Source organism: Mustela lutreola, chromosome 5 (genome assembly GCF_030435805.1).
Source record: "Mustela lutreola isolate mMusLut2 chromosome 5, mMusLut2.pri, whole genome shotgun sequence".
Lineage (NCBI taxonomy): Eukaryota > Metazoa > Chordata > Mammalia > Carnivora > Mustelidae > Mustela > Mustela lutreola.
In genome coordinates, this window is record NC_081294.1 from 40,127,548 (window position 1) to 40,154,601 (window position 27,054).

Below are 27,054 nucleotides of genomic sequence, written 5' to 3' on the forward strand. Positions count from 1 at the left end.
GTCCAAGATTTCTTATAATATTGCAGTCAAGGTATCAGCCAGGGCTGGAATCAACCTCAAGGCTTGACTCAGAGAGATCTGCTTTTGAGCTTATTCACATGGCTACTGGCAGGCCTTTAGTCCTTGCAGGCTCTTGGATAGAACCATTACTTTCTTGTCATACAGACCTCTTCACAGGACAATTTGCAATTTGGAAGGGTGAGCAAGACAGAAGTCACCGTGTTTTTGTAACACAATCTGAGAAGTGATATTCCATCACTTTTGGTTGTATTCTGTTCATTAGAAATGAGTCCAGCCCTACACTTCAGAAGAGAAAACACATAAAAATAAAACAAGATGAAATGAGAGAGGGAGACAAACTGTAAGAGACTCTTAATCATAGGGAACCAAACTGAGAGTTGCTGGAAGGGATGAGGATAGGGGGATGGGGTACTTGGGTGATGGGCATTAAGGAGGGCTCATGATGTGATGAACACTGGGTGTTATATGCTGATGAATCAGTGAACTCTACCTCTGAAACTAATAATATAGTATATGTTAATTGATTCAATTTAAATAAATAAATAAAAATAAACAGAATACACAAAGGGATGATAACCAGGAGGCAGGAACCGATGAAGACCATCTTAGAGGCTCCCTATTACAGAATGTGCTGACAAACCTAGGAAGTCATTTAGAGTGTTCTATTTCTTTGGCCACAATGATTGGCTATAAAAATTTACTTTTTGCACAATCAGATGGTATAGGCATTTAATCCAAGTCAAGTCAATGAACTTTGGCTGAAATACTTGGAAAAGAGATCTTCTCTCTTCCAACTGGAGTTTCTAAGATGTCATACTGGAATCTCAATGGCCATCTCTGTTACCATCGCAGGAAAGCATCTTGAAAACAAGGCCAGCATAGAGGAAAATATGGCCAAAAAATAGAAGTGAACTATTCCTGGTGTCACTGAATACCTTGATCTTGGGGTAACTAGAGCCAATTCTACCTCTGGATTTTCTGTCTCATGACCCAATAAAAAGCTGCTCTCTCACTCTCTTCTCTTTGTTTAAGCCACTTTGAATTGAGTTTCTGTCACTTTGCTACTGAAATACTACTGATGTACAGGTATAGTATAATAATAATAATAATACTCTAATTATTTAAAAAGTTTTCTGAGTGATAAAAAAGAATCAGCAAGATCTTAGGGTTGAGCAATGATGATAGAACAAATCACTTCTCACCTTTGTAGTAAACTATTTACTCAACATCTTAAATTTATTGGGTCTGAGTCAATGAGAGAGTTTCACCTCACTTGTGCTAAGTCCTTGTCATTACAACAGTAGGCAGTAGTTCCCCATTGCCCTTCCAATGCTCAGCTGACTCCTTGTATCTGGCTGAACTTGGATTTGAAATGTAGTTCTACTCCAAATAAGTGTTTCTCACCCAGGGGTGATTTGGCAATACCTAGAGAACATTTCTGGTTGTGATAACAGAGAGAGGAGATATGCTACTACCCATAATGGGTAGAGGTCAGGTGTACTGCTAAACTTTCTGCAGTGTAGACCGCCTCCTCCCCAAGGCCTCCAGAAAGAATTATCCAGCCCAAATCTCCATAGTGTTGAGGTTGAGAAATCCTGCTTTGTGCCATCTGTGGTCACTTAGCAAATTACAGTGTGGGACTGCATTTGCTTGTTTCTGGATAAATAATAATACAGGAAGGCTCAAGCTTGAATATGTCAGAAAATGTTGTCTTAAAAGAGAGTCTACCTCCATCTTGTCTCCGATGTTGGCTCCTAAAAGTGAAAGTGGGTCCTGTAAAGTGACCCAACAGAGAATGGGTTCTTAGTGTATTTCAATCTCCATTCAAAAATGGATTCCTCGGACATATACTCATATCCTCTGTTCTGTTCTCTTCTCATAGTAGGACTTTCAACCGAGGGTGATCTGGGGTGCTAAGCAAAGGGAATAAACAATTTAGGATCTCGTGATGAAATCTGATTCCATAGCATATTTCTTGACACACATCCACATTCTGATTTTAAATATTAAGGGCTCTTTTCTATAGCTGAAAAACAGGGCAACTTGTATTTTAATCTGTGACATTAAGAGCGAAATGAAAACCAGGAATAAAAGTCTAACCATATTCTTCCTGCTATTAAGAAATTTAGTTTTTGCATGATCACGTGGTATTTGGCTCCCCTGCTTCCAACCCTTTCTGGGGATGTGTTTTGGGTCCTATCTAGTATTGGTATTAATGGAGAGTTGTTTTTTTGTTTTTTCAAGTGCCTAGCTCATAGTGAGTATTCAACACACTTTCCACTGTGCTTTGTTATAAGAGATTTTCTAATTTCTTATAGTAAGTTCTCACGACTGAGCCCTTCTGAGGGTTGGGGGCTATGAGGGGGCTAAGAGTTATTGTCCAAGGTCCTGGGGCTGATTCACATAGTGGCTGTACTTATAGAAGCAGGAGAGAGCATGTGAGGGGATCAGTGTGGCCTAGAATCCAGTCCAAGCTCTCCTTTTCAAGCTCTGTGCTTGACTAAAAGGTGTGTTCACCAAAGATACTGACTGTTGGCCTGGCCTTGCTCTCTGTGGTGATACATTCCTGCAGGAGCATCCCTTCTAGAGGAATGGAGACACCATGAGAACCCATACCTAAAATGCCCACAGGTTGTTCGAAAGAGACCTTTCATCCTACATGCAGATGTCCTTGAGCTCCTGGAGCCCATGCCTTACTTCAGGCTTCCATTATCTACAGCTACAGTCTGGGCTCACAGGCAGTATAATTATCACTTTAGCAAGGTTCTATTAAGTCCTACTACCCAGCTATAAAAATATAACAGGTGCTTATTAGGCCCTGACACAAACCCAAAGACAAATTGCATGGGCACCGTGCTTAGAGCACGCACCAGTGTCTTTCACTTGAAGTCCACATTGCCTTTATGTTTTACTGCAGGGTAATCATTTGGAAAACAGAGCTGGGATGTTTTGTTTCCCCTCTTGTAGTTAATTGTTAGCTGAGACACCGGGAAGGTGAATAAAAGAAAACTTCCCTGAATCAAAGGGTGAAGTCATCTGTAATGACTCAGATCCTAAAAAAGTAGCTGAGAGGACGTCATCAAACCCACTATATTATTATCTTCCCTTTTGGGTTTCCCTTCCCAGTGAATGACACCAGGGTTCCCCTGGTATTCAAGTTGGAAACCTGGCAGCCAGCCTTGACCTCTGTATTTCTCTCTCCTCCACTCTTGAAGAATGACCAAATTCAGTTAACTCTACCTCTTTAACAACTCTTCTGTCACCTTCGTCTCTTTGCCTTCATGACTTCACTGCCTCAGTCCAGTGGTCACCACTTATAGCCTGGCCTGTTGGAGTGGAGAATATCCCTGCTTCCAATCCCTTCTCCCAACAACTGCCCCCAAGAATGTGAAAACCTAAGTGTGATCATACTGTCCCCCAGCCTTTGCCCTGGCCTTCTTTCTCCCCACAAGCCCTCTTTTTCTGATGAACCTCTAGCTACCTAGCTTTGTGAGTAAGATCGTGTGTCTCTTCCTTGGAAAAACCCTCTGGTTTTTACATGTTAGGGAAATACCCTAACATGGCTGCTGGGGCAGGAGAGCTGCTTAGTAAATGCCTATGGTTCATAAAAATATGCTTTCATATTTTGCTGCTGACAAAGACCTTTGAAAAACACTGTTGCAGGATTTCTTTTTCTTTGTTGCCCATGGTTCTTGGCCATGCAGCTTCAAAGAATGAAGAGGTAGATCAGATGAAGAGTGGTGAGTGGCAAAGCAAGGTTTATTGAGCGATAGTAAAGCAAAGTTTATTGTATAATAGTACAAAGCTCCCGAAGAGGGAGGGGACACAAAAGGGTTGCCAATTTGGGGTTGAAATCTAGGGGATTTTGTGGGTTTTTTGGTTTGGGCTGTTTTAATCTGATTAACCCTCCATTTGCCTGTTACCTGATCAGGTTGTCTACTCACTCATGAAACAGTCAGGTAGCTGTTCACATGGGAAAGGGTGAGGGACTTCTTCCAGGGTGATGTAAGATCCTTTTAAGGGTGGTTTCCTTTTAGGGCAGTGGCCTCTTGTCCCTGCCTGCCTTTCTTCATACTATCTTTCATTACTACTCTCTCACTTAAAGATCTTTTCAGAGACTTGCATCCTGACTCTTGAAAAAGTCCCTTGATATCTCTGAACCTCAGTGTCCCTATATATCAGGTATAACCACACCTATTTGTGGATGAAAATCCATGTTCTTCTCCCTGTTGTGCAGTTGCCTCTCCAAGAGAGACAGAGAAAAATGACCATTTACTTATGTAACAAGTGCAAATGCTGTCCAGCAAAGTGCAAGCTTTATATCAACTTTAATCAAATTCAAATCTCAGTTTCCACTTTTCCACTGACTCAGACTGTCTGTGTGGAGTATAAGTCACTGTAAAGATGTTTAAAATGAATTTGAAATGATCACATGCAGTTTAATAAGTCTGAAGGACATTTGGTTTCCTGTCACTGTGTTAGAAGCTTTCACATTCATCAGGCCAATTATGTTGTGATTATTATAACCACTGTGCCACTGTGCTACATTTACCCTTAGATGAACCTCCTTCCTGCTGAAGCCAGGGAATCATTTGATTAAAACATTGATTAGGGGCGTCTGGGTGGCTCAGTGGGTTGAGCCTCTGCCTTCGGCTCAGGTCATGATCTCAGAGTCCTGGGATCGAGCCCCACATCGGGCTCTCTGCTCTGCAGGGAGCCTGCTTCTTCCTCTCTCTCTGCCTGGCTCTCTGCCAACTTGTGATCTCTCTCTCTGTCAAATAAATAAAATCTTAAAAAAAAAACATTGATTAACTGCTAATTGTATACTTTCCACAGTGACTAACACAGCAGTTTGTACAAAGCTGCGATCTGAGTCATGTAAGACTTGGCTCTCTTGGATGAGTTTATGAACATCTAATCCCCTTTAGATATTAGAACTAAATGACTAGCTCGAATTCCTAAAAGAGAGTCCTAGAAACAAGGAGCACAGGTAGGCAGAATCGCTGTCAGCTGAGAGATCAATCCATCCTTGCATTATGGTGGAAAATGAGAATTTCCTGTAGGCCAATTAGCAAATAATTATTAGCTGACATTGATTAAGCTCTTTCCATGGTAAACACTTTACAAGGAACATTTCATTTAATCCTATAGAGAGTCTCATGGGGTTAGGATTTATAATTATATTTTATAGATGAAGAAACTGAAACACAAGGAAGCAGAATCAGAGGAGTGGCAAGAGCAGGAGTTGAATCAGAGGGTTGGTTTCAGATCCTAGCCAGTTGGCCCATTTTCTATATGACACCCAGGCAGTGTTTGGTGATTACATTAGGTTTCACCTCCGCAGATGAATGATGTGACAAATCTGTCCCAATTCTGCTATGCTTGGAGAACCCCCTTCCCACCCCAGTCCCTGTTCTGTGAACATGGGTGGAATGACCCATGCTGGTGTCTGGATCAACTTTTTCTCTAAAGTTGGAAGTTCCCAGATTGCTTACACAAGATGAATTTGGGTTTTGGAGAGATATATAGTAGAACTCTGTGTGTGTGTGTGTGTGTGTGTGTGTGTGTGTGTGTGTGTGTATGTGTGTGTGTTGGGGGTTAGTGGGTAGAAAGGGAGATACTTTGGGGACTCTGTACCCTTGCTGCTCTTTGTAGAGCCTCTTCTCATTTTATATACTGATCCACCATCTCTTTAGTCAGTAGGAGTACTGAGTGCACTGGTCTGGATCCAGTGACTCTAGTGAGAGCCAAGTACAAGCTCTGATTCACCATCCTTGAACCTAGGACCTCAAGGCCTTCTTAAAGACATGCCAGTCAACATCTGGTGCAAAAAGCAAGTCTCAGATTGCAAATCTACTGCTGTCCAGTCACTGCTGAGTGCTTTTTCCAGGTACCCAGAGGAGCACGGTTTTCTAAGTGTCTCTCCATGGAACTTGGAGTCCATTGGAAAATTCCATCACTTCCAGAGGCAAAATGAATTTTAGAAAGCTGTAGTAATTCAAAGCTAAACAAAATAATCCATTTCCCTGAGGATATTTGAATTTAGCTTCTGATGAAAATAAGACTATTTCAGTGACATCATACAGCCATGTTTATCTCATCCTGCCATCTCTGAGTGGAGCCAGCTCAGCGCTTATCCACAGCCAAAACCAACAGCCGGGCCTCTTTTGCAACATTGAGAAGTCACTCTTTTATTTAGTGCTAAGAAATCTCCCTGAAGGAACGCTTCACAGAACTGTGCTCCGTATCCTGCTCTGTTGTAGGAAAACAAATCCAGGATGGCTTTAAGGACGAATGGTTATCACAGAGTCAAAGTTCATACCGTTAAACCAGGCTATTGGTTCATTGGATGTTTCCCTTAGTATGTGCTCAGAAGGGCTCCAAATAAAACAATCTGGCCAATTCCTTCTTCGCTTCTCTCTCTGGCTGTAAATAAATGATGAATATTATAGTTCACATGACTGAATTTATTCTTCTCCACAGGCTGTTATTAATATAACTTTCATTTTATTACATGCCTACTGTATGTAAGTCTCCATTCTGGCTGCCACGGTGAATGTCAGGATGAAAAAGACACCTCTTATCCCCTTTAGAAGAGACTGGGGAGATGTCACCACAAATAAAACATCTGAACAAGCCATGAAATCATCACCTTTAACTGAAGGGCCTTCTAGGACTACGAGAGGAATCTGAGTGAAGAGGAATTTGAACTGGACTTATAATGATGCCCTGGGCATTCCTGAGTAGATGGGACATTGGCCAAGGACACATGGTTGATTATGCTGTGCAAGTATTGGGAGGAATAGCCACATTCACCGTAGCCATTCATTATCACTGAATGCTGTGATCTGTGAGTTCCCACTGCAAACTCAACAGGGTCAATGCAGATTGCCCTGTCACTGACCATCTTTAACAGAGGTTAAGAACCACCCTCCATCCCACCTCCACTCCCCATTGCACAGAGAAGAGTTAATTGGGGGTTCCAAGAAGGTTCGCCTTGTTTTTGCCCTGGCCAGCAGTCCAGTCTCAGAAAAGGTGCAGGGGCTCACAGCAGTGTCAGGAAGATGCTGGTCACTGATCCAATGAGCACTTGGCCCCTGGTGGTGCACATTTCTGTTGTAAGGCCCTGCTTTCAAGCAGACAAAAGCTCCAGTTCCCCATCTGCCTCCCGGGCCATGTTTCTCTTAGCTCAGTTTCCCAGAGATGTGCTGAGGCCAGGATAGTGGATCCAGCCAAACCATGTCCTTGGCAGAGATGCCAAAAGAGAGTCCTGGAAGAAAGGAAGTCTAGCAGATAACCGGCTTCCTCTGAAGAAACCTGGAGGGCTATGACTCTAGCGAGTGGTTGGCACCAGCGGGGGATGGAAAGTGAGCCTTGCAAACTGAGTCCTGGCCTGTCTGTGCATCTTTGTGGCCTGAATGCAGTCAAACCACACCCCCTTCCTGGCAGACACACAGGTTGAATGACGGCTGGGTGCAGGAAGCTGTATGTGGCCTTTCTTTCCTAGGAGCCCAGCCAAACCGGGGAGAAGGAAACTGAGCCACACAGAGAAGCTGTGTGCTCTGACTACCAGAGGGACCTACTTTTCATCCCCGCACCCCGCAGACATGGGATAGGGGTGGGGGTGGTGAGTTTGAGGGAATTTGTCAAGGTCTCTTTATTTTTTTATTTTTTAAAAAGATCTTATTTATTTATTTGTCAGAGATTGCGAGAGAGAGCATGCACAAGCAGGGGAAGCAGTAGGCAGAGGGAGAGCAGTCTCCCCACCAAAAAAGGAGCCCAATGTAGGACTCAATTCCAGGACCCTGAGGTCACGACCAGAGCCAAAGGCAGATGCTTAACTGACTGAGCCACCCAGGTGTCCCAGTGTCGTGGTTCCCTTAAAAACAAAATACATAAGTTCTTTCTATCTAGCCAAGCCTCAAGCAAATAAGACGTCTTCCTTCCAAATACAGGACAACGTCTTTCTGACACTGAAGTCACTTGTTTTGCTAGCTACAAGGGCAAAACCCCTCCGGCCTGGTGAACCTGAGTCTGAAGATTGAATCTGGGAATTTGGAAGTTTAATAGGCACGCTCCTATGAGTCCTTTACCCTGGATCAGTAGAATCTTGCTTCCAGTAGCAAATGGAAGGACTGAGAAACTTGTGTTTTGTATATCAAGCAGACATGCTGGCTTTGCAGAAGAGTTAACGGAATACAAGACGTTCACTCACTCCCCAGAACATACTTAGAGCCCAAAGGCATGGCCTGATAATTCACATACCAAATGGTTCGGTATCTGTGATGTGAACTACTCACCTGATTCGGGCAAGACAGTTTCTACATCTAAGCCTTTGTTTCTGTATTTTCAACAGGGCAGAGTTAGCTGGCTGAATAGAACTGGGGCCAAGAGTTCACCTGGTTTGGTCTGGGTTGAACACAGGACCCCGTGCAAGGCCAGTGAGTTCCAGTGACCAGTGACCAGTATCTGCTTTTATTCTTCTGAGGTTTAGTGTCTGACAGTTTGGACTAGAGTGAGGCCTCCTTGTTCAAAACCAAGCTCTGACACTTAGTAGCTGCATAACTTCAGGCAAGTTGCTTAACATCTCTACCCCTCAGTTCCCCCATCTGAAAGGGAGTACAATAATAGTACAATCCTCAGAGATATAAGCATGTAAAAGCACTGGCAGAAACACTCAGTAAATGTCGGTTGTCATTATGCATTTCACATTTTACAAATAATCCTTTGGAGGATCTTCCAGGTTAATTACTGAGCGCTTCTAGAGGTCTTGAACACAAATTTACATGCATGCTGGGATAGTAGGCTCCATTCTTTCGGAGTTATCAAATACTCACTGAGATTCCACCTTGTAAAAGGTGCAGAGAGAGAGAGAAGGCTTACACTTCGCCTTCACGCTGCTATTTGTCCTGTTGGGAGATACTCATTTTATTGTTGGTTTACTTGTCTGAAATGTAAAAAGTAGTATGAATAAGAGAAGCATCTGTAGGTAATTGGAATCCTTTTTTCTTCACTTTCATGTCTAGAATCTTGTGTTGAACCTGACAGTAGTCCTGTGCAAAGCAGACAGAATTTGGAAGTGTGGTTTTCAATTCTCGACGGTATGATGGGTTCTTTGGAGGTCCTCAGAAGCCAATGGAGGGTGGGTGGGAGGTGAAATGGGCATAAGGGTCCATTTGCAGGACTACCTCCAAGTACATATGTATATACCTCCTCCGATCAGGATATCTCTATTGCAACATATTTGACATTGAACTTTTTGATGTCATTAAATCAAGTTTCTGCTGGGAGGAGACAGTGGTTTGTAGAAGAAGAAATCCATGATCTGACTTATGCCTGCAAGTTAGGACTTCTGAGAGGTTGGCCTTGCCGTAGGACTGAGAAGGGGAAGGGGAAGCAGTGCCTCAGGGCTGCTCCTAATGGAGGTATTTGTTTCCCTTTGGGGTTTGCTTAAGATACTAGAGACTAGAAACAACTTAGTCCATCGTTCTAGAGGCTAAAACCATTTCCAAGCACCTCTTTCCCTCAAACATTATAAAACCTGCAAACATTGTGATTGAAATGAAGGAACCAAACCCCAGATTAAAATACAAAGCACTACAAATCTGAAAGATCTATAATACATTTTAACCTGTTTTATAAACAAACTCCATTTAGAATGTTAAAAATTACTGACATCATATTTACAAAATATTTTTACAATAATTCATGCTTATCAGTATATTTGTTTCAGTGTACTAGAAATTTATTAATTGAATTTACTTTAAAACTTTAACTTTTTGCTACATATAGAACCATAAGCTATTGAACTTAAAATTTTACAATTTTAAAGCAGCCAGAGAGTAATTCCATAGTCATTAAATTCTGACATTGTGTCCAGAACATCTTTTGTTTTTTTCCTTATTGGGAGTCATAAATATATTTTATGTTTTGAGAGTCTCAAAAAATACTTGTGTTGATCTGGCCCATTTGGTGGAGAATATTCTTAAGGGCATAATAATCAGAAGCCTTACTTATTAGTGTATATTCATTATATATATGTCATATAAAATAGAATATATTAATATAATTAATATAACCCTCATGATGTATAAAAATCTCATATATTATCTCAGAAATCTTGGCACTGATATTTAAAACAGATCCTTCAGGTCTTTAAAGAAGACACAGAAGCCTTCACGGTGTGACTAGAGGAGTCTTCTGGGACCTGAACACCAGGGATTGCTGCTCCTATCTGAATGTCCACCTGGTCCCGGGGCTCTCCCATTTCCAGTCTGTCTGTAGTCGCCTCCCTCAGCCTGTCGGACATACTGTCCCCCATCTTCTGAGCCAGACAAGGGCAAAAACTGGCCCCTTGTTTTCCCTTTTGTTCTAAAATGCCAGCATCTCTTCACTGTGAGAAGGGAAAATATAAGAAAATAAATACAGATAATAAAAACAACGTCAAAGCCAAGTTTCTAAAGCACCTGCTTCAGCTTCCAAGGCTCCCTGTACAATGAGGGCTTCTGATCTTCTGCCCCTGGCGTGGAGGACTGGCACACATTCCCGGAGCTTTTCCTGCCATTCTTTTTCCTTGCTGTTTGCCTTCTTTTATTTTATTGAAGTGACCTTGTCGCACTGGTCCCAGAAGGTCATCAACTGCAACATCTATTTCAGGAACGGAAAATATTCTCCATCCATCACTGGGGACGGCACACGAAGTGGTGCTCCATCCAGATCTCCTCTCAGGAGGGTCCCTCCGGTCCCCTGCTTCGGGAATTGGTCATGGCTGAAGCACTTGGTGGAGTTTCTCTGGGAAAGCACATTCTCTGGGAGAGCACATTGCCCAAGGCCATGGCCCTTGTCTGGGGCAGTCTGTGTCCAAGGAGTGTTGGCTGTTCAGTGAATGGGGGCATAAGGTCCAGGCCCTTTGCCTCTCTAGGGGCAATCTCAGCTCCAGGGAATCCAATCTCGGCCCCAACTGCAGGGCAGTTCAGCTTCTTCCCTTGCCCTGTCCTGCTCCCCTGATCCCCTTATAGAAGTGTATTTAAGAGCACTCCGAGATAAGCCCTCTACATGCATATCTCTGGCTTTTGGGGTCGGCTTCCCAGGGAACTGATCTATGGCAGATGAGGCTGATTCTGGGAGGAAGACCAGAGCCCCATGCTCAGAAGGGACTTGCCCTTGGTTTAATGCTCTGCTATAATCATCTTGAAATTCGTAATTTTTAAGTATTGGGCCCCATATTTTCATTTTGCACTGGGCCCTACAAATTAAGTAGCTAGTCCCCGTGACAAGCACCGAAGGGGAAACCAACCTGGAGAGTGATGTTGAGAGCCATATGCAAGCCGGAGGGCTTTCCCCAGTCCTACTCTGCTTCTTGTCCCAAATTGGTTTCCCTTCCCCACCACAATCCCAACTGCTAGGGTTACATCAAAAAGAAAGAAAAGAAAAGAACACAATGACGTATTATTATAAAGTGAAACATCTACTTAAACAATGTACCCAATTTAAAATTGGTAAAAATAACAGCACACACACACACACACGTATACGTATGTATACATATATATAATATGCATATATATAATTTGAAAGAATACTTGGCACATGTAATAAGCATAGATAATGTATTTACATATATAATATATAATATATTTACGTATATTAACTCACTTGATCCTCACAACATATTAAGGCAAAGAGAGGTTAAACAATTTACCCAGTATTACTGTACGATGCATGTGGATGGGGCTAAGGTTCAGAAACTGGCAGCCTGTGTTCTTAACGGCTATGCCATCCACATACCTGTCCTCAAATTGAATAGTGAGGCAGTCACCAAATGTATTATTTTTACCTTAAATATGAAATTTAAGATAGATTAATGAAAGGTGTGTTCAAATATACAACTTGATCAAAGCTAGTCATTGGTAGATGCAAATGGGATTTATCGTGAAACAGCTGGCTCCGGGCGTTTGACAAATGAATTTCATTTGTCCACTGGAAAAGACCAAGAGTATGAGCAGGCCATGGATAGAGAAGACAGACCACAGAAATTCCGGAATGTGAGAGAACTGAGAGAAGGGTTTTGAGATTCTTGAACCTGGAAACTGAATACAAAGACAGAACAACCTTTAAATATCTGTGAGGAACCTCATAATATTCTTATGAAAGAATCATGAATGAAATATTATCTAGTAATCTTTTACCCATTTAGAACAGGTATTAATATTAGAACTCATTTTAATCAAATGTCCTTGGGGTCAGAAAAGTGGATTTTATTGAAAGAAATTTCCTGGTAATATAGATTTTGCTGGTTCCTATTAACAAAGAGGAATGCAGCAGAGTGAGGTGAGGTGGGTTATGTACAGGGAAGGGGAGTGCAGAAAGGGTAGATGGAAAATATACAAATAGCACATACTAGGCAACAGGTTTCGACAAAAGTGGTAGATGAAGAAATACATGGGGTGGAATGAGGGTAGGGATAAGGCAGGTAACATTACCTGGTAATCTTTTTTAAAATTTTATAAATTTTTTAAAAAAAGATTTTATTTATTTATTTGAGAGAAAGAATGAGAGATAGAACATGAGAAGGGGGAGGGTCAGAGAGAGAAGCAGATTCCCCATGGAATTGGGAGCCTGATGTGGGACCTGATCCCGGGACTTTGGGATTATGACCTGAGCTGAAGGCAGTCACTCAACCAAGTGAGCCACCCAGGCACCCTGGTAATCTTTTTTTAAAAGATTGCCTAAGCGTGGGACTCTTGATCTTGGCTTGGGTCATGATCTCAGAGTCATGAGATCAAGCCCCACATTGGGCATGGAGCTTAAGATTCTCTTTCTCCCTCTCCTCCCTCCGCTCCTGCCCTCCACTCGTGCCCACACCCACATGCTCTCTCTTAAAATGAAAATATGAAGTTGTGTCAAAACAGCTTCTTGGAAGCACCCTCCCTTGACTATGGCCCACTAAAGTACAGAGCCCTCTAGACAGTCTCCGTGTTCCACACAACCTTCCTAACATCTTTGTTTCTACAGCTCCCTGGCAGAGTCAGCCCCAGTCAGAGTTCAGACAGACCTGTTCTGACTGGTCTGCTGCTTTCAGCTTCACCTCTCTGGAAACCTTGGACTGCTCTCCAGTGTCTGCAAGACTTCAGATTTTGAACCGATAGAGAGACAGAGCACATTTATCCCTATTTCAAAACCTCTGTACAAAAATGGCTTTATATTCTTACACTTAGTGGGATTGCTCATTTGTCAGCTAGACAGGGGCTCTTTTTATAATTTTTTGGAATTCATTACCTACTGGTATTCCAACTGGACATGAAGCTTTCTTAAAGAATGGCTGTTGGATAGATAAAATGTTGACTTCAATGACCTAAAAATATCCTGCCAGGGTGCATTTTCAGGAAGAGCCAATGGTGCTTCCTGAAGAGTTTATGGTTTTTGCAATAACTTGGTCATTTCCCCCGCCACCCCCACCCCCCCCCCCCCGCCTTGGCCCACTGGTACAGGAAGGTTTAAAAAAAAAAAAAAAAAAGCATCTTGGGAATGGAGTCACATGGTGTTCATTTTCTGGCCTGAATTTTGTAAACTTAGAGAACCACTCCCCAATCCTCAGTTTTTTCATGGATGAATGGGTGTAATTTTACGTCATATTTAATGAAACGTGGGACAGCTGAAGAGTAGTACATGAAAATCTTAAAAGTTTGGCAAATAATTTTCCTTTTAGGAGAGCATCTGTGTCTAAAAGTCTGGCTCATGGAAGAAAACAATTGATCAGTGACTGACATTGACAGCTGGTATTTATTATGTGCTCACTGATTAGATGGATCACTTCATTTAGCCCCATAATAATTTTATAGAGTAGGGGTTTTTTGTTTTGTTTTGTTTTCGTTTTCCCCTCACCTTTCTAGGTAAGAAAAACAGAAGCATAGAGAGAGTCAACAACTTGGCAAAGGTCACCCAGGAGGTCACCCAGGAGGAATAGTAGAAGCTGGGATTTGAAGAAGGGCATATCTCTCAAGGACTTGACTTAAAGCTGTGAGTCCTTTGAAGGCCTCAAGTGGGGACCAGCTAGCAGAGCAGTAATTCTGTTCAGACATAATGTCTCTCTTTTAAATATCTTTTACCTTTTATTTACTTTATAGTCTCACTTTAGATAGTATTATTTCAATAGAAAGGAATAGAAATGTGGAGAAACATCATGTCCACATGTTGGAAAACCTAATTAGAAACGAAAATTTAAAAGACCTGCCATGAATTTCTACCCTGAGACTGACAGTGGAAATTTGCTCAGCGAGGTCATTGTGGGTTGGCCACTGGAAGCTTTCTTAAACAGGAAAATAAAAGTTTAAAACCAAGAATAAGAGGAGGTAAACATTTTAAAACTCCAGGGTTTTGGAGATGATCATGTTAAAATACCTTCTAAAAACCAATATATTAGAATACGTATAGGTATTTATAATTTATGTAAAATGGCTGTCCTTAATTTGTGGCCATTGATAGTAGCTGGCATATCATAGGTAATCAATAAATACATTTAAAAAAGATTTATTTATTTACTTGAGAGAGAGAGAGAGCGAGCACACAAGTAGGGGGAGGGGCAGGGGGAGAGAGAGAAGCACGTTCTCTGCTGAGCAGAGAGCCCAATGCAGGACTCAATCCCAGGATTGAGGAACCTAGGACCCCAAAATCATGACCTGAGCCAAAATCAAAAGTTGACCACTTAATGGACTGAACCATCCAGGTACCCCAATAAATACATTTTAAATAAGCAGATGAATGAATGAATTTGGCAAATGCAATGTCAGTCCAGCGCTTGCCAAAAATAGCAGTATCTAATATTTATTGATAGCTTATTATGTGGCAGATATGGTCTAAATATATAACACACCAAAGCTCTTTTAACAACCCTAGGAAATAAAGAATATTTTTAATCTTTATGAAGGTAAGAATAATGAGGATCAGAGATATTTTTAGTAACTTACCCCAAGTAAGCTGTACACCCAAGATTTAAACTTGGGCCCTGTGGTCTCAAGTCTGTCCTGGAAACTGTGGGGACAAACATTCTCCCCAAGAAATAAAGCTCATTTGGGTCTGATTAAGCTCTGCTTAGTCACCCCCTAGGGAGAAGTGGTCTTCAGGCTTTCTGGAGGGGCCTCTTGGAACTGAGTGCTGGGGCTGACTAATGAGGTTATGTGAGGGCAAAATTGAGTTGGGCAATGAGTAAGGGTGGGTTGTGGGCCAAGCTTTTAGTAAGGACTGAGGAAGTCATCACTTTCTGTAGCTAACGGAGACAGTGCTCCTTGGGCAGAGTCCTTTAGGTGTTCCAAATGGTTCTCTTAAAGGTGAATGAAGGGGTGCCTGGGTGTTTCAGTTGATTGAACATCTGACTCTTGATTTCAGTTTGGGTCATAATCTCAGGGTCCTAGGATCAAGCCCCATGTTAGGCTGCGTGCTCAGTGGGGAGCCTGCTCTTGTATTCTTTCTCCCTCTCTCTCTCTCTGCCTGCCCCTCCCCATGCATGCATTCTCTGTCTATCTGTCTTCCTAAAATAAATAAATAAATCTTTCTCTGATATAATAATATGATGCTTTTTTCCCCCCAGATTGCTGTTTACCCCCAAATTATGGCAATATACATTTAAAAAATATTTTATTTATTAAAAATTATTTTATTTATTTGATAAAGAGAGAGAGAGCACAAGCAGGAGGAACAGCAGGTAGAGGGAGAGGAAGAGCAGGCTCCCTGCTGAGCAAGGAACCGGAATCCTGATTCCAACCAAGGACCTGGGAGCATGACTTGAGCCGAAGGCTGGCTAAGCGCTTAGCCAGCTGAGCCACCCAGGTGCCTCACAATATACATTTTCAAAAACAATATTTTCCTCCATAATTGCAAAGCAAAACAAGGGGCAGAATACCCATCCTCATTAAAGAAACAATGATTGTATACTTCTAACATAATTATTCAGATAAATATTCAGATATTTTTAATGACTACCTTATACCAATTTTTAATTATATATACTGTGTATACACATACTAGTTGAAAAATATATTGGTTCTATCTACCTACTACTTTTAATACACTCTAGAGTAACTTGTGTCTTCTTCCTAATAGCACAATTCATAAGGACAGGAACACAAAAGATGTTAGAGAGGTGCAGAAAGTATCACAGAAATTTCCTCAGCCTTAGTTTACCATCTCTTCACCTCTCCTTTATGCACCTACTGCAGTTAGTTGGTCCTCTTTCATCCCCCTTTCATCCTATTCCTACCTAAAAGCCTTTCGGGCTTCAGAACAAGGACAAGTATTCCATATTGTTTATTGTTGCTGTTGAATTAGCTTATATTACAAGTCAAAAAGAGAAGAAAGAAATGCTTGAGGTTAAGAAAGATACACAGAAACCAAGGGAAGGTAAAGAAAAAAATATGGGAAGTGGTTATACCCCATCAGTAATTATCTGGCAATTCTGGAACAAAGCTTCCTATCTGAACTTAATATCATTAATATAGAGTCAAAAATCGAGAGTACAACTCTCCAATGATCAGGTTTTATGACTTTACTTTTTGCAATAAAGCTCACTTTCATCTCTAATTGTTGAAAAAACATTTCATTCTAAGGGGAAGAGTTTATTTCCCATCTGGATGTATAATAGTAGAAATGGCAAGGCTGTCTTTACTACCTGTGGAAGAACAAGGGGGGCAAAATAAATTTTTCCTGCATTTGTACTCGTGATTCCCCTTGTCTCCCCTGCTGCCCTGCATAAAAATAAACTTCACAGGAAACTGAGAGATTATACAGAGTACAATTATCTGATAAAAGAAACAATTTTAGCTTATCTCCTGACTCTTCCCATCCTACCAACCCCTCACACAACAAAGGTTAGTGTGTTGAGTTTGGCAAGGAGAGAGTAGCTAAAGAAAGTAAAGTGAGCACTCACCGAACACTTCATACTAAATTAAAATTCTAACATCATAACATCAAGGTGTTAATCCAACTTTAAACCCATTTGGGAAAGTTTAAGCTATTAACTTAAAAATATGGTAGTACTTCTTTAGAAACTACAACCTCCTTATATCCTCTTAATTGCATAGGCTAACAACTTTATTGCACACTACTGCTTCTTATAAATAAATAAATCTTAAAAAAAAAAGAAGAAGAAATGAATGGAACTGGGAATAGAATGATTGAAGGGCCTCAGTTTTCAGGCATAGTTCAATATGGTACCTAACATGTTGTCCCCTGGCAAGATGAACCAAGTTCAGAGAAGCCCGAACTCAGAGAAGTCCAAGAAAGATCAATGCCGTCAGCAGAAATAGGGTCTCCTCTCTTGGGACTGGCCCTCTAGGAGGTCCTGGGTTGCCCTGAACAATCATGACAGGGTTAAAAAAAAAAAAAAAAAGCAAAACAAAACAAGCTCTAAGCAGGGGGTTGTCTGGATGAACTTAAAAAGGGATTCATAAGAGTCTCCTGGCTTCTTCTTGACTGTCATAATGACAGAAAAGAACTTGTAGTGGCAACCAAAAAGAAAGTTCTCCCACAGTTCTCCAAGATGGTGTGGAGTGGGATGAATAATTAAAACCTGGAAATCTGTCCATTAAAGTCAGGTTGATTAAAAAAAAAAATCAGGGAGGAATAAAAAGCAGCTTCAGGAGCCCAGTGTGGAGCCACTACTCTGCCTCTTGTCATAAGACTTCATCTAGGGGTTCAACACCATCTTGCTCTTCAGCAACATCATACCAGCGTGTGCAGGTGGGTCCTTGTACAGGTGTGGATGGCAGAGTATTTACTTTGGCTCAGAATTACTGTTATATCTGATATATTATTATATATAATAATGTGTTATTACTATTGATCACAATATCTGGTGGTTGAACTAATGCAGATAGATCATATTATGATTATTTTTTAAAAAAGATATTTTTGGTTAATATAGATAAATTATTTTCAAGGAATGAAGTCCTAGTAGTAATAGTTGAACACATTATAGTTGTTTACCATCTCCAAGTGTTTTTATTATTCCAAGTTACAATTTTGGAGAGAGAAACTCCTTGAGATAGGAGAAGGAAAGGAAAACAAATGACAACCTCTCTCTTGCCTGTTTCTGAGTTGAACTTTCCACTCTTTCACATCATGACTTGGGGCAGAGGGCAGATACCCCACCTGCATCAGCCTCTGGCAGGTGCTATCATTTTAATCACTCAAGAAGCCTCCCTTTCAGGAATGTATATTGCTTCTTGGCCTCTGCCTGCTCCCTGGAAATTTGGGGTGAAGAGGCAGGAAAAGAATGTGATTGTTCAGGCGGAAATCAATGGACTGGGATTGTTTCTTCACCTTGGGTGACTCCCTTGGTACTCAAGGAATAAACAGAATTGACACTGAGTAGCGAAAACAGCACATCCCATTTGGACTCACTCCCTTATTTATAAGCCATAACCACAGGGACAATAAGCTGGAGGACCTGCCAGCATCCTTGAGCCAGAATCTCCGCTAATGTCACAATAACAGTGTTTCCCTGTCATCTAAGAATCCATCGTTGCAGATAAAGCCTGAATCAAACTAAGCATTAAATAGTAATATTATTCCAAAGAGGAAGTAGCAGGGGTATTTTAAGCCGGTTTCCCCCAACTTTCTTCAAGTTTTGGAACCATGCGTGATAATGACTTCAGTTAAGAAGTAAAGCCAGGTTGATTATAAGACTCAAGAAACCCCAAAGATAGCTCCCTCTTTTGTGTTTTTGAATAGAGTAACAACATGATCACTTCAGGAATTGGGCGTGGTTCAGAGGTTCAAGACATAGGTGACTAACAGGGGATCCATGATAATCTCATTTGTATCATAGTAGAGACAGCTGGAAACTACCTGACATCCACTTTCTCCTTCTTCCTAAGAGAACCTGGATTCAATGTTATCAGCAGTGTACCCAACTGGAAAACCACATTTTCAAGGCCTCTTTTCAAGTCACCTTTAGATAGGTGACTAAGTTTTGGCCAATGAGATATGAATGAATGTGATGTTGTGATTTATAATAAGAAATATATTCTTGGTTTTCATCTTCATTTCTGGTTCCTAAAACCCTTAAAATTTTCTAAGTAATGAGAGCAATAAAACTGTATTTATTTTCATAACAAACCCCTTTCAACCACATCTGAGATTATGCTAGCCAGTGAATTTAAGACGGTACCTATGGGTGGGGCTGTTTGCAGGAGATTAGAGGGTTGGAACTTTCAGTCCCACATTCTGGCTTCTGGGGAGGGGAGAAGGGCTACGAGGTTGAGCTGACCAAAAATGGACAATGATTTAATCAGTCATGCCTATGTGATGAAATCTCTATAAAAGCCCAAAAGGATGGGATTTGGAGGATTTCTGGGTTGGTGAACATGTGGAGGGTCTAGCAGAATGGCACGCTCAGAGAAGCTGTGGAAGCTCCAAGCCCCATTGTCCATATCTCGTCCTGTGCATGTCTTCTGTCTGGCTGTTTCTGATTAACATCCTTTGTAATAAGCCAGTAATCTAGTAAGAAAACTTGTTCTCTGAGTCACTCTAGCAAATTATTCATACCCGAGGAGGGGGTTGTGGGAACCTCTGGTTTACAGATAGTCTGAAGCACAGGTGACAGCCTGAACTTGGAATTGGGATCTGAAGTTGTGGGGTGCATAGTCCTGTGGGACCGAGCCCTTAACCTGTGGAATCTGAAGCTATCTCCTGGTATACAGCAGAAGAATTGAATTGAGTTGTAGGACACCCAGCCAGTGTCTTCGAGAGTTGCTTGGTGTGCTGAGAAACCTCTCACATCCTGTGTCAGAAGTGTTGTAAGTGTGGTAGCTGTGTATGAGAAAAGGAGAAACACAAGGAAGAGAAGTGAATTTTTCCCACACAGTGAAAGTTGTTGAGTGGGTTTCTTCCCGAAATCTTCTATTGATGGGGTTGACCCAGTCATGTACCCATTTGTCCTTGGTGCTTCCTCTTTCTCCTGACTGTAGTATCAGTAGCTGCCATTTTGGGGCAAGAGGAGACCTTGAGGTTGTAAAACGTACCTAGGATAGGAAAGCAGTAGGCTAGAAGAAATCTGGGCCCCTGATGACATGGAAGGACCTACAAAACAGCCCTAAATGGTTCGTCTCTGAACTTAACTGTCAGGAGAGAACATTGAACCCCACCTCGTTCCAAGTCACTGTTACTTTGTGGACCAAGAGTGTTGACATCACCCAGGAGCTTATTAGAAAGGCAGAATCTCCAGTTCCTCCCTAAGTCAACTCAATCAGCATCTGCATTTTAACAAGATCCCATGTGCTTTTCCTGTACAAAAAAGTTGGAACACTGGTCTAGATGTAGTTAGTATCTGTACCTGTTTCTCTGTTTATAAAATTGTCAACTGATATATCCTGAAGAATCATACATCCTATTTGTTGGTATTAAAAGAATGATAAGAATCACATAGCCATAGGGTAGAACAACAAGGCCTTGACTTCTTCAGAAACAAAGGAAGAATGCTTTCATGTAAATTAGTCAACTCATGTTGCAGCCACTGTACTTGGTAACAGGTGTAAAGATACCAAAGTATCAAATTCATGGTCTAACCAGGGAGCCCATAGACACTACATTACAATAACTTGTTTAAATGCAGCAAGAGGTATGCCCAGGTGTTTGGGGAAAGCAGAAGAGGAGTCTGAGCCTTCCCTCCTGGGCTATAGAGCAAGTGAGAGAAAACTTCTGAAGAGATGTTACCTGTGTAATTACAAATTATCTTGCATCTTTCCCCAGCTTCAGGGATGCAAAAGCTAATCTTTTTGAGCTTAAGTCAACCTATGGCGCCACCCCTCCCCCCCAGAGGAAGAGCTGGTACTTAGAAAACATAGGTTCTGGCATTAATGTTTCCACCCTATGCCATTTGCAGTCTCTTGGTTTATAATGTGTGTTCCTTGGCTCACTTACAGAAGAGGGCAATGCAGGTACTGAATAGGGAGAGGATTTCACGGGACTACAGGGGGGGTTAGAGTTCGTTAATCACTAATACCTTCTCAATTTTATTAACACTGGGTTTTGAATTCTGGCATTGGTGAGGTATTTCTCTTGATCTGTCTTCTCTAATCTGAAGTTGGAAATCCTTTTGACAGATGCTTAGAATACATTTTTCTCTTTCTCTTTATAGTTCTATTTGATATTCTTCAGTTCATTATATTATTAAAAATGAAATCACATTTTTGGGTATTTGTGGTTTGGCTGACTGGCTGGGAAACTGTTTTTCTGGCATTCATTAATAATTTTTTCTTTCCATTTAAAGGACGTTTACTGGATTTGGTACTTGAAGAAAGAAAATGCCAAATTAAGAAGTGGGAGAGAGAATAAATGCCCTGTGCCTGCAAAAAACCCAGAAAGATTTTTTTTTCCCTCCTAATTTTTATGGCTTTGAAAGTCCTGGGAATAGGAACATTGTTTCTAACAAAACCCAAGTTTTTATTTCTCTCTTTAAGAGCTATAGCTTTCAGCTCCCCCGTCCCCAGCCCCCAGCTGCTTTTCTTACATGGTCTTCTAGGGTCTCATTTTCTTCTTCCTTAAAATTGACCAAAATAGCCCCGTTGGTGAATACCATCATGGAAGTGAAACACACAAGGGCCCAGCTTGCCTCAAACTCGTGGTCTGTCTACTTTTCTAGACGGTGCCTGGGTCTACAGCTCACTGCTTCTCACTGCCCTACATTAACTGCAGAGAGGAAGTCAAGGAGAGGCTGGGAATCTTTTTATATTCTCTCTTCTGAAGAACTCCCAAGTTAGCGAGTAGCCAAACACTGCTAACTAGAGGGTATTGCCAAGCATAACAGACTATACAGAAATCAACAAGGCCTCCCTCATATTGCAACCCCAGCAGAAAATGATGTGGCAGGAGCGGTCCCCAATCCCTGGTCGCCTGCCACACAAGTTCATGCTCCAGTCTCTGTGTTCAGCCAGTTCTAGGCTGCCGACACCTCTTCATGTGTCCAACAAGAGCTTTCCAGCCACAGTCCTCTCCACCCGAATGTGTGATTTGGCTCTCATGAATGCAAGAGGAAGTGCCCTTCCCTGCACAGAAATCCAAACACAGGACGAAACCACAACTTGTTTTCAACAGGCCTCCTGTTGCGAGCCCTCCCGGCACTATGCTGCTTTTGTGCAAGTGAGCAGGGTCTGGCAATTTGAAGCCGTGGCCTCTGCCTTTTCCCGAGGATGCCTCTAACGAGGATCTTGACATCATCTGTTATGAGCAGATTTACCAACGTGGCTCTGCTGAACCAGATCGGGCTTGGTCAGATGTGAAATTCTGATGTTTCAACACATGGCTTGTTGGCAAACGATGCCTTGGATATAAATACACTCAAAGTATCTTATAGTGCTCTGAACTGTGGATCATTTATGGCTTCGCTTACTCAACACTCATGTGCTAAGGGCCCACTGTGTGCTGGGCTGTGTGTTAGGTGCCACAGTTCCAAGGTGGAAAAGAGATGGCATTGTCCCCAGTGCCTATGCGTTCAACTCTTGGTCTCATCTGCCTCCACTAAACTCCAGGTTCAGTAAGTGGCCGATGGGTATGGGGTGTAGTGGGGATACCAAAGAGGTCATGACAGATTCCACTTGGGCAGAAGGGTGGCACTGAACCCGTGCGGTGACCTTTTGTAAATTAGAGCCTCGTCCTTTGGGCTCCTGTCGTTCCTTCACCAGAGCTCGGGATTCGGTGAGTGGAGTGTGGACAGCACTTACCTAAACACTCACCTGTGTGGCAAGTCCTGAGCAGGACGGTTTTCTTCAAGGTGTGAGACTTGAATTTGGTCTTGAAAAACATGAAGGCGTTCACTGAGAGACCCGCTGGGTGGAAGAGACCTTGGAGCAAAGGTAAAGAGATAGGATACTGCCTGGTACAATCTGAGAACTAGAAATGATTAAACTTGGAGGGATGGGGCATAAAAAGAAGGAGAGGTGGGCAGAGGCCTGACTATAGATGTCCCTGTGTTCCGAACTAAGAAGCAAATTCTTCATCGACGTTTGTGAGGCATGGCACTATGGAGTGGGTTCCCAGAACATGAGCGAGATAATCATACTACTCATCTTTGTGGCAGCATCGGAGTGGTTTGTAGGGGTTGAAAACAGGGGGAACAGGGGGAGGCTAAGGAGGAGAAGATCGACATAGTCCAGGTGATGGAGAATGAGAGTCTGAACTTGCAGTGGGCAACAGGGATGGAGAGGTGAGAAGAGATCCGAGGGAAAAGACGGTGGTAAAATCTGCTGAACATGGAGGCTGATTGGATTCGAGAAGACTGTGAAGTTGGAGGTGACAGAGATGCATGGCTCCCAGGCCTCTCGCTTGGGAGCCTGGACTGATGCTGGTACTTTCTGCTTAAGAGAGATGCTGGAGGAAGAGGAACTTCATGGTTGCTCTCAGAAGTGGATTGCTACGTGCTCTCTTACTAATGGCTACCCTCTGCTCATGGCCCGGTTCCAGCAGCAGCCGCAACGAGGATTCCTTCTCTTTGTGTTACAGATGACTTAGAAGCCTTCAGTCAGATCACCCCCAGAACTTGAGCTGCCCACGTTCACGTCACACACAGAAAAATATTCCCTCCAAGCTTCTGAAGGCTCTGACCGCATCGGGAGAAGCCAGTGTCTGCCATTGATCATGAGGGCGGACGGGGATGCTGGATCAGCCTAACGGTACTGGAAGGGAAGCCATTGAAGTACACGCCTTGACACATGTTGAGGCCATCCACTTGCCCAACACAGTGGGAAGCCTACCCTTTTTAGCACCAATAAAACCTGCTACTTTTTGAGCTGCAAAGTATGCATTAGACTAGAGCTCTTTTTCCTGATGGCTGATAAAGATAAGTCTCCTGCAAGCACCATCTTCACTGTAGATAGACAAAGAGATATTTTCTTCTTCTCATGTCTCAGTTTAAGGGTGATATATGTTTTTGAACTTTTTACTATGGAGAAATGTAAACATGTAAGAAAGTAGAAGAGATAAAAAAACATATCCATCTGTGGGATCCATGACCAACATAAATCCATCAATTATGAAGTCATAACTAATCTTATTTCCTCTATATCTCCATTAATATCCCCATTGTCTCTTATTTTGAAGAAAATGTATTGGCTATATATATAGATATAGATATGGATACACACACACACATGAAATACTACAGTACAGTATGAAATATATGTAATATAATAATATGTATAAAATCTATTTTTTGAATAAACTTTTGGAACAATCTGAAATGTAAAGATGATCAGAAAGATAGTACAGAGAGTTTTTGTATTCCCAATACTCAAATTTCTCTGTTATTAAAATTTTACATGAGTAGGTTACATGTATGACAATTAATGGATCAATATTAATACATTATTATTACCTAAAATCCATACTTTATTGAGATTTCCTTAATTTTTCTCTAATGTCCTTTCTCTGTTCCATGGAGCCTACTTGGGGTATATTTTATTCTGCATTTAAAAATCTTTGTGGACTTAGAGATGTGATGCTCCCTTTTCCCCATTATCAGTGCATTTTTCAGGTCTAAGAAGCCCGCCTCTGATCTAATGTTTACTTTACGCCCTTCCAGCCTCTCTTCCGTTCCTCCCTTCCTCTCTCCTATTCTCCTTTGGGAAAGGGATGTCCCAGCACACACACCCACGGAGGTAGGAGCGCTCCTTTGCTACCCTTAGGAGCCCTTCGGGCACTTGCTGGATTCCTATGGAATTGCTACTGCCGAGTTCAGACTAGGACACCCCCCTGAATGTCATCTGGAGCAATGACGAAGCAGAGAACTCAGAACAAGGCGATATATGTTTAAAAATACATTTGTGAATCCAGCACATTAATCCACGAAACAGAATGAAAGGCTCCCAGACAGTTTGGGTTTATTTTCCCTTTGGCTGATCACAGCATGGAGTGGGGTGGGGGGTTCTGGGGCTTGCAGTCCTGGTGGGAGCCTGGGAGGTGGTGCTGGCTGGTACTGGGTGAGTTCGCCCCTACTCACGAGGAGGCCACCTGGACGCAGGCCATTTGCTCTCGGCTGGTGTCCCAGGAAGTCATTTCCCTCTGGAGGTGCTTAGCTGAAATCAGCGCTGTGCCACGTTTCTGCTGCAAAGCCTGCCTCCAGCCGGCCTGCCGAACACATCTAAGTGCACTGGGTGGCTGGCCTAGGGCCAGGGTGGCGTCACTGCCATTAATAGAAGTCAAGGGAGCTCAGAAAAATGCTTTCGGTCTGGCAATGGTGCTAGGTACTTTCGCCGCAACATCTCTGCCATCAACACGTTTGCCACAAGCATTTGTGACACATAACTTTCTTAAAACATTCTTAAAACATTTCCTCATAGTAGGGACCCATTAAGTATTTGCTGCATAGCTACTTTCTTATTCTTTCTTTCTTCCTTTCTTTCAGCTGCTTCTTTATTCTGACAACACCAAATCAAAGACCTAATACTTGGGGAAAAAATGTTGTTTTGTGTTTGGTCAGAAATGTTCATCCAGTCTCCATTTCTGTTATGAAACATATGATCTTTAGCAAATTGAGTTTGGATGCCTTCATCACTGCTTGCCAAGGAGGTCATTAGGGTCCTGAGTCTCAGTCTTTCTCATCTGTAGAATGGGAATTAAAATTCCTACTTTGCAGTAGAATTGTGATGATGTCAGCAACATATGTAAATGACCAGCATAGTGCCTGGTGTATTGTGGGTATTCAAGAATTGTCTTATTATCTAGTTCCTGTATAATTGCTTTGTCTAAATTTCAATCCCTTTCTTTGTTTCCCGCTTATCCTTCCTTTTATGATTTTTTTTTTAAATTTTTTATTTTTTATAAACATATATTTTTATCCCCAGGGGTACAGGTCTGTGAATCACCAGGTTTACACACTTCACAGCACTCACCAAATCATATACCCTCCCCAATGTCCATAATCCCACCCCCTTCTCCCAAACCCCCTCCCCCCAGCAACCCTCAAATAAGTCAAGCAGAGAAAGACAACTATCATATGATTTTCTTTTTATCATTTGATGCGTACAATTGCTGTACTTTTGGTGACATGAAACTACGACTGTGGCATTATTTGGCTTTTATAAGAAGCACAGGTGAGAAAAAGGCAAAAAAGGAACATTAATGCTAGACCAAATAGTTCACTTATTCACAGGAAGGAAACGGTATAAGTAGCCCACACCGCTGGCACAGTATGAGGCTTTCAAACCAAATTATATACGTCCTTATTAAAGGCATTATATAATGCCTTTCAGCTAAGAATCAGCAGGAACACCTCTGTCAGGCTTATGACTTCTCGCAGGGAAGCAAACCACACACCAGCAAGGAGTGAGAAAGAACTTACAGGATTTGTGCTTGTGTTAGGTGAGTGTGGGGGGGCGGTGGCTAAAGGAAATAGGGCTTGTGTTGGATTGGATGCTGTCCAGAAAGGGGCAAGTCTATGATTGAGCATTTGAATAAATCTGATCCAGAAAGAGGGAAGGTAAAGGTTATCATCAGTAAAGAGACAGCCGTCTCTCTGACAAACAAGAATAGGGGGGTGTTTTGTTATTTTTGTGACTTGGACAGTGTTCATAGTTTTGTTTGTGTTCAGATATGATACAGAATGCTCGTATTTATGTCCTGACTTGCCGCAATCAACAGAGTAAACTTGTCTGAAGCTGGTGTTCTGAGATACTGTGTTCAACGGGAGAATCCCACGGCAGGTACGTGCCAGGCTATTTCCCAACCACTGTGAGATCCAGGTCACTGTGAGCTCACTGTGAGCGTCAGGCCAGTCTCCATAGGTCAGGTTGCTTTTCTCATTCTTATGTATGAACATGCTCTGAAATAGAATTTAGGTACAGATAACAGGCACCGCTCTGTTTTATGAGAACTGGATTTAACCCAGGGAATTAGGTACTTAGAAAATTGTTGGGGAGTAATGGCTCCGGGCTTGGAATCCAAGAATCCCCCAGAGAACCACCCAGGGAAGCAGTCCTCCAGTGGAGCTGCTGACCACTCAATGTCCCACCTTCCTGATTGTGATCATCACCACTGACCTTGTTC